This window comes from Myodes glareolus, chromosome 4 (genome assembly GCF_982192425.1).
Source record: "Myodes glareolus chromosome 4, mMyoGla1.1, whole genome shotgun sequence".
Classification (NCBI taxonomy): Eukaryota; Metazoa; Chordata; class Mammalia; order Rodentia; family Cricetidae; genus Myodes; species Myodes glareolus.
The window spans coordinates 100,344,228-100,352,534 of NC_142029.1; the positions used below are offsets into that span (position 1 = coordinate 100,344,228).

The 8,307-nt window shown below is 42.8% G+C and overlaps 1 long non-coding RNA gene across 2 annotated transcripts; it reads right to left on the reverse strand.

Annotated features, from left to right (window-relative positions):
- Positions 1–853: 853 nt before the first annotated feature.
- On the reverse strand, positions 854–7,293 carry LOC148122401 (uncharacterized). 2 transcript variants are annotated; one of them, XR_015737633.1, is made up of 4 exons: positions 7,148–7,293; positions 5,131–5,391; positions 4,249–4,484; positions 854–1,348 (listed from the first exon to the last, which is right to left on the reverse strand). It is a non-coding gene; the product is annotated as an uncharacterized LOC148122401 (long non-coding RNA). The 2 variants fall into 2 exon arrangements; XR_015737634.1 differs by lacking the exon at positions 5,131–5,391.
- Positions 7,294–8,307: the final 1,014 nt, after the last annotated feature.

Sequence of the window (8,307 nt, forward strand, 5' to 3'; positions counted from 1 at the left end):
GAGCACCAAAGACACTCCACTTGGAGCTTGTCTTCTTGACAAAACTGGCCTCTGGGCAAGGAACTGCCCATACCTCAACTACTGACAAATAAATGGTATCCAGAAATGGATAAACAGAATTTTTAAATCTTGCCATGACAGGGTAAGATGGTTTTGAAAAATCTCTTGCCTGTTAAAAATAATCTGTCAGTTATTCTAGGCCTTAGTCAAAGTTGGTTGTTTCAACGCTGCAAATAGGTCTTTGGTGATTGCCCAGGTAGCCAGTTGTCTCTGTGATTTGTTGCATGTTTTGGAAGTTCTTTGATTGCACTTCCTAATTACTCAGGTAACATTATTTCCCTTCTCAGATCTTCTATGGGGTTGAAGACTAGATAAATGTAGCTACTTTCCTCTCATGACTTGGCCAAGTTATTTATTATACAAGACTTTATCTAGTTGGAATAGGATATTTGTACTTATTTTATATAACTGTGTAGGTTTGTACTTAATAAATCTTTTAAAAAATAAAACAAAAAATGGCAAACAATATTACAACGGCAGGAGTTAGGTTTCTGTATAATTACACAATGGATAAATTAAAATGGAACAATTAAATGAGGGACAATTAACTTAGATGATATTTAAATAATGTCAATTATAAACATTATCAGATTGAAAATTCTTGCTTTATTCCTAAAAATGTTGGTTAATATGAGTGCCAAGATGTAGGCCTTAGGAAAAATTTACTAGAGAAAATAATGTCATTTAACTGATAAGCTGCAAGCCTTAAGGGATATTCAGTCAAAGACAGAGGAATTTAAAGAAGAACCAACCAAAGTATTGCACTATAAAATTTGAAAAGGATACCACAAAGTTTTCAAACAATCAACCTTAATTTATTCAGTCACGTGAATGCACTTTGGGGGCAACAGGTTGTCCCAAAATAACTGCATATTTTTCTGCCATCTACAGATCTGCTTGGATAGACTGGGTAGAGTCAGGGAGGACAGAAAAGAAAAACACCCTCAAAGTGGAGGCCAAAGGAAATAGCTCAGCTTGTAGAGTGGTTGTCACAAATCCCTTTAGGCTCTGAATTCTGTCTCAAGTAGCCCAGGCTATCCTCAAATCACTCTGTAACCAAGGATGAATGTGAACTTGTGATCCTTCTGCTTCCACTTCCCGGGGGCTGATTGCAGGTTGGGGACCATGCCCAGATGACTCTTTATCTTACTGGTCAGCTTGTTGAGTGTCTGGAAAGAGGAATACTGCTGCTTCCCCTGGCCAGGACAACAGGGAACTTGTGAACATAGGGACGCCACAAATGAAACTGCTGGAGGCAGAAGAGTCTTCCTCCTCACTGTGATGGTTCCTGTTGAGGAATATTATTTGCAGATGTTATTTTTATTGATGCTGCATTTGTTTAACTCTGTAAAACTGTGTTACTATGCATGTCTAAAACACCTGATGGTCCTAATAAATAGTTGAATGGCCAATAGCAAGGGAGGAGCAAGAATAGGTGGGGCTGTCAGGCAGAGAGTATTAATAGAAGGAGAAATCTGGGAGAAGAGAGAACAAGGAGAAGGAAAACAGGACAGGAGGACACCAGGGTCCAGGCATCGAGCTACACATAAGCCATGAAGAAAGAAGCAAAGATAGGTATACAAAAAGAGAAAAATAAATGCCAAGAGGCAAAAGGTAGTCAAGTTAATTTAAGAAAAGCTGTCAAGAAACAAGCCAAGCTAAGACTTGGCATTCATAAGTAAGAATAATCCTCCATGTGTTTTTTGGGGATCAGGGTAGTGTGCAAACTCAAAAAGCTAAAAGAGCAAGAACAACACACAACAGGTTCCAGCATGGGGGTCTGTAAGTGAATGGTAGACTTATTAATGGATGGAGGATTAACAATGTTGTCATGAAAGCAAAGCAGGTATCCCTAATCCTAGATGGATCTGGAAGCTTCTCTGCCTTCCCTGGGCAGGGGGAGCAATAGGGAGGAAAATAAATAAACTTCTAGAAGAATGAGTCTCCAGAATGCTATGTGATGATCTAGGTGTGTGTCAGGCTCCAGGTGACCATCTGGGTGGATTTTAACTCCAGTCTTCTGTCCCGTGTCCAAGTTAGCCCTCTGTGGTTGGTGGGATTCACAAGGCAGGGAACCTATGTTGATGGAGTCTTTTGGTGGGTTCCTGCATGGACTTTTTCCCAAGTATCTGATGTGGGATTCTACTCTGTATGCTGTGAATTAGTTTTATTGCCAATGGTAGGTGGGCATTGAAGAAACTTGTCATGGAATTTGCCCTCAATGTGACAAAGCTAGCCATTTAGGCAAGAAACTATTCTTGCCTGGACTGCTTGACAATATGCTATATAAACTGGACATGCAGGATCCGTAGAAAAATGACTGCTGAACTTGCCAAAAGAAGGTGAGACACTACTTCAGGATTCCTGCTCCACCAGAGAAACTGCCAGACATTCAGTAGGATATAGAAGAAAGTGACTGACAAACTGCCAATGTAGCAGAAAAGATCTTCAAATTTCCTACTTCACTGAAAAGTCTGCCAGATATTATTGGCCTATAGGCTAAATATGGATACCCCAGCAATACAAAAAAAAACCTTGGGTGATTATCCAGGCAGTGAGATGTTTCTGTCATTTCTAGAACTTTGGAAGTTGCTTACAGTGCACTTCTGTTTATTTAAATATTATTACATCCTTCTTAGGTCTTCGATGGAGTTGAAGACAGACTTTGAAAAAGATAAATTAGATATAAAATTTTGGACCCTCATAGATAGGATAAATGATCAATTATTTAACTTAATTTGCCAAATGTAAATAGACTAAATATTGTAACTATAATTCTTGCTTGATAACTGTTTTGTATATGTAATTTCACTATGTTAATCTTAAAACTTTCCTTTTTATTTAGACAGAAAAGGGGAGATGATGTGGGATTCTCCTCTGTATGCTGTAAATATGTTTTATTACCATTGGTTAATAAAGAAGCAGCTTTGGCTAATGGCAGGGCAAATAGACCTAGGTAAGAAAACTAAACTGAATACAGGGAAAAAGAATGCTGATCGAGTCACATGCCACGTAGCTACAGAAGGAGAATGATTCCAGAACCTTACCAGTACCACAGTCTCATGGTGATAAACAGATTAATAAAAATGAATTAACTTAAGATGTAAGAGCTAGCTAGGACTATGCCTTAGCCATTGGACAAACGCTGTTATAATTAATATAGTTTTGTGTAATTATTCACATCTTGTTATCCAGGAAATGAAAGCAGTCTCCATTTATAAATACCCTCTGTGGGAACTCCAAAGGGAGAAAATTTATGATGGCATTTCCTCAGTTCCTTCAAACACAACTCAGAAAACTTTCCCAAAGTTATTTAAGTTTCTTCTTAGGGCAAGGAAAGGGCAGGTTTGACCAACATGAGGAAGCTCTTTTTATATGTAGCCCGCATCTCCTTGTGTTTTAGGGAATAAATCCTCTCCTGCTTCAACTTCCTTGGGGTACTGTGGTTTCTTTGAGGAGAAGTGGCCAGACCACAGATGAGTGCTTCCAAATGGATGTCAGCACCTTGGAGTTTAGCCCTGAAGCCTCAGGGGTCAGAACCCATCTTCCACAAAATCATTGGTTCATCTCGATATGTACCTACAGGGTGCTGGGCACCAAACCTCCTGTATATTTGGTGGTCAAGGACACATGCATGCCAAATGAATTCCGTGCCATGGACTTAATCCACCTTCCCTTCGATTTTTGTATTCTGAAATAATGCTAGGACAGGAGCTGAGAAATAGCTCAGTCAGGAGTGCACTGCAGCCAGTGTAGCCTGTGTGGCAACATCCAGGCCAATGAGAGGCCCTGTCTGTAAATACAAGTAGGTGGCACCTGAGAAATGACCGCTGAGGCTGTCCTCTGACTTCCACGTACACTATGCACACGGGCTCCTGCACACACACACACACACACACGCACACACACACACACACACACACACATTTTCCTGCATGATAGACCAACAAAAAGGCTATACACATAGAGCAGAGAGTGACAATACTCCCGCTTCCTCACAGCATCTCATATAACAGAGCCCTAAGCACAAGCCCAGGCAATAGACATCAATGTGATGCTGCTAATGAGTCACAGACCCAATCAGAGCTTTGCAACTTTCCCTGTTGTGTGTCCAGAGTCGCCTTGTGTCCTTTCATCTCCCTAGTGTGCTCTAGTCTGAGACAGGTCCCCTGTCCTTCCTCAGCTTACCTCCCCAACATTGGCCTTGGTGAACAAAGTCCATTGGTTCTTCCTGTAGGATGTCCCAGAACTGCACTCCTCTGCCGTTTTCTTCAGTTACACTGGGGTTCAGCAAGAACATTAAACACAACCATGCCCAGTAGCCTTTCTATTCCGTTGGCATCTCTGCTTCTTGGTCCTGTCTAGGGACCCGTGGCACCTGCAGTTTCCCACTGTATGGTATCAGCATCAGGGAGATATTTCTTCTGAAATACAACCATAGAGTTTCTTGCAGTGTTTCCTGTAGATGTTAGTCTCCATGCAGGAGTCATCACTGCCCCAGGTGCTAATGGTACCTTTCTCTCCCCACCCTGCTTCTTCTTTTATTAATCGTGTTAGTTTGTAAGAGAGCATCTTCCATCTTTTTCCTGTTTGTTTATTCATTTCAACATTGGCACAGGAGTCCAGTCAGCCGTAACAGAGCTTCTGACCTTTGGCAATTCCTCTAAGGTTATGGATATATTAAGGTTGGTTACCTGAAAACCTTATGTTCGTTTCTATTCTTATAATACATTTCTAAAATTGACTATTAAATTCTTCTGTCTGGATTTGAATAACTCTGTGATCTGTTTTATTAGATTTCTCTAACGCCTGTATCTTAGCACTCAGATGAATCACCTTTCTTAGTAATAAGACAAAAATGATAATGCTGATAACGTTTACAATTGACATGATATAATCCCATCTAAATTAGATATGCTTTCATTTAATTGGTCCATTTTCACACTGTCTAGCATATTGTCATGAGACACCCAAATACCTACATTGTAATGGGTTTTCCCATTTTTTTAAATGAGGGGAAAGCAGTCTCTTTTAACTGATTATCTCTTTAAGAATTCCGAATTGTCTTACCAAATCTTCTGACGATGTTGATGAAGATGTGAGGCTTATTGCTGCTGTGTAGGAAGTAAAAGCCTGACTGGATTTCAGATCAGCTACTGACATTGACAGCAGCCACAGAAGGGGGTTCTGGGAGAGCGCACAACCCACAGTGGAGAGAGAGAGAGAATGAGCCAGCTGTCTGGAAAAGCACTTGTGGAGGGTGGGGAGGTGCTGCCTGAAGGCAGAACCAGCCAGTCTGGAGCCCTGGTACTTCTGAAGTTTAGGTGGCAGCTGATAAATAGGAAAGAAAATGGAATCGTTTACTAAAGTTCTACAGCACCCAAGGGAAGCCTTTACAGATTTCTTACAGAGATGGACTTTGGCACTAAATAGAATGATATCAAATTCAGAAGGTAGACAAATAATAATTGAATATTTGGCTCTGGAGAAAGCCAGTTCTCTCTGCAAAAGGATACTTAGGATGTTATAGGCAAGGTCCACCTTTGGAGGAATGGAGCTGAGTTACAATTAATATTGAACCTCATGAACATGATGAGGCATGGCTAGGAGAAGTGATTTCCAGAAGTTTGAGGAAAAATCAAATGTCAAATGTTAAAATTGTGCTAAACAAGGTCAGGCAGTAATGTCACATAAGTATAATCCCAGGTTTTGGCGGGCAGAGGCAGATGGATCTCTGTGAGTTCAAGGCTACCCTGGGCTACACAAGATCATGGTAGAAACAGTTCCAGGTGGTGATGGCTCACACCTTTAATCCCAGTACTAGAGAGAGATATAAGATGGGATGAGACAGAACTCGTTCTCTCTCGGTCTGGGGATTTTTTAGCAGTAATCGCTTTCTACTGGTTTGGCTGCTTTGCTTTTGTAATCTTCAGTTTGAACCCCAATATCTGTCTCTGGGTTTTTATTATTCGAGTTACACTGGCCTATGGCAAGTGGCCAGCACTCTGTGAGTGTCAGAGCCAGATCTCGTGCCGAAGTGTTCAGGTATAGGGTGGAGCAGCTCAGCATGGCCCTACATCATGCATGACTCTCATGTCCCCTAAGGTGACACAGGCCACAGATAGCAACACAGATCCCAGCTTCAGCCAGACCACAGACCCAGACATCCCCCGGATAGAGGTCTGGGTCTGGATCACACCATGACCCCAGATGGCAGCACGGTAAATAGCCCTGGTTCCATCATGGGCCACAGACCCCAACAAGGCCACAGATTGTGGCCCAGACTTTAGGCCTCCTTCTGTGCCCTGCTACCAATGTGTGCCATGGACTTCAATACAGTCCCCAACTGAGGTAGGACTCTGGGTTCAGACATGGTCCTTGCAACAGTTATATCAGGATGTCACCACGGCCCCTGGTGGCAGCAAATACCATCCAGATTGGCTTGACCCCAGTGGTAAGACAGCCCTAGGATACCAACAGAGTCCCACACAACAGTCCAGATCTGTGGAACAAGCATAGTCCACAATTTACCCAGTATGTACTAATAGTACTCATATTTTACTCTTTGAATCTCTCTTTACTGTATATCTCTCTTTTTCTGACCACATGGGTCTTTAATTTGCTGAGAAATATGGAGAAGACAAGACTCAAAAGCTCCTATGTCATTTCAAGGTCCTTGCCAGGAAGCAAGCTGCAACATTGTATCCATAATCCAGACTGCCTGCTTGAAAGTCAAGAGTTTTCCCTGGCAGGACGGCCCAGAAAGCCAGCATTTTAAAACAGTGCAGCTTTTTTCCTGCTACGGATGAAAACCAAAATGCTTTATTCTAGTCTTTCCCAAGCTTTCTCAGGCTTTGTGTGGATACAGTGCCCCATGTTGGGCACCATTCAGTAACTTGAGGGGGCCTGTTTGTTGGGGGTTTTCTGTCCTGCCCAGTTCCCCCAGCTGTTTAGTTCCAAAGAAAAATCAATCACACAGGAGATCTCTATAAGCTGATTGGCCCATTAGGTCAGGCTACTTATTAGCTAACTCTCTCATCTTGATTAACCCATTTTTCTGATCTATTTTAGCCATGTGGCTCAGTACCTTTATCAGTGGGGCAGATCACATCCTGCTGCTTTGGTGATCTGGGTAGGAGTGGGAGGAATCAGCTTCCTCCTTCCCAGAATTCTCCTGCTCTCCTTGCATCATTTCCACTTCCTGTCTGGCTTTCCCGCCTACACCTCTTGACTGGCCAATCAGTGTTTTATTTAAAACATGATTGACAGAATACAGACAATTCTCCCACACCAGGAAGCAATGGGCTCCCTTTGTGGGCTGAAACAGAGGCACACAGCATTTATGGGGCCTCTGCTCTGTGTCCACTAGCAGGCTTACCAATGAGAGCTATCCTGTTGAAAACAGCAGACTCATGGATGCAATGGACTCCATTTGAGCTGCCCTGGCTTGTCCGTTTAATTGTTCTAAATGTGTGCATCTGCTTGCACCTTTGTCTAAAACTCTGACCACGAGCCTATTTTCACGTCTGTATATAGCTAGGGTAAAGCGCTGAGTGAGCTGGAAAAAAGCTCTGTCCAGTTAAGGAAGTCTGTCTCTCCTCAGACCTGCAGAGCAGAGCATGAAAGGACATGTGTGATGTGTCCACTTCCAGCCAGGCAATTACTGCTGGCCTGATCATCATACTCTGGCATGTATCCTTAAGTATGAATCTTAGATTCTTCTTTCTTTAATACAGCTGGTGTCAAGAGGTTGTTTACCATATGCAGCCCTGCACAGACTCACTCCAGATAACACAAGTAAAATATGGTAGGAAAAAGGATGGCCCAGGAAGCCTATGCAACCACAAGAGGTCTTGACACACCAGCTGCACACTAAATATCACGTGACCAGCCAGTGCCTCCAGACATGTCACAGGGATGCAAGGTAACAAGGGGTAGGCTTCTTAGTTACTTTAAGAAGCCTGGTGATACTGTATCAGGGAGCAACAGGCTGGAATCAAGCCTTTGTTCCCCCTCTAATGTCTAAAGGGCCCGTGCCAGGTTCCATAGGGAGGCAGCATGACCCCAGATATGACCCCAGATGTGCACAACCCCAGTGCTATAGAACAGTGGATTTCTGCAAAAAAGGGGGAGAGCCTGCAAGAAAGGCAGGAAGACCTCAGGGAGGCAGCTGCTGCTGGGAGGATAGGGCAAGCAACTGTGCAGTGAGCACACAGAGCAAACAACTTAGCAGTGATTAGGAAAAAA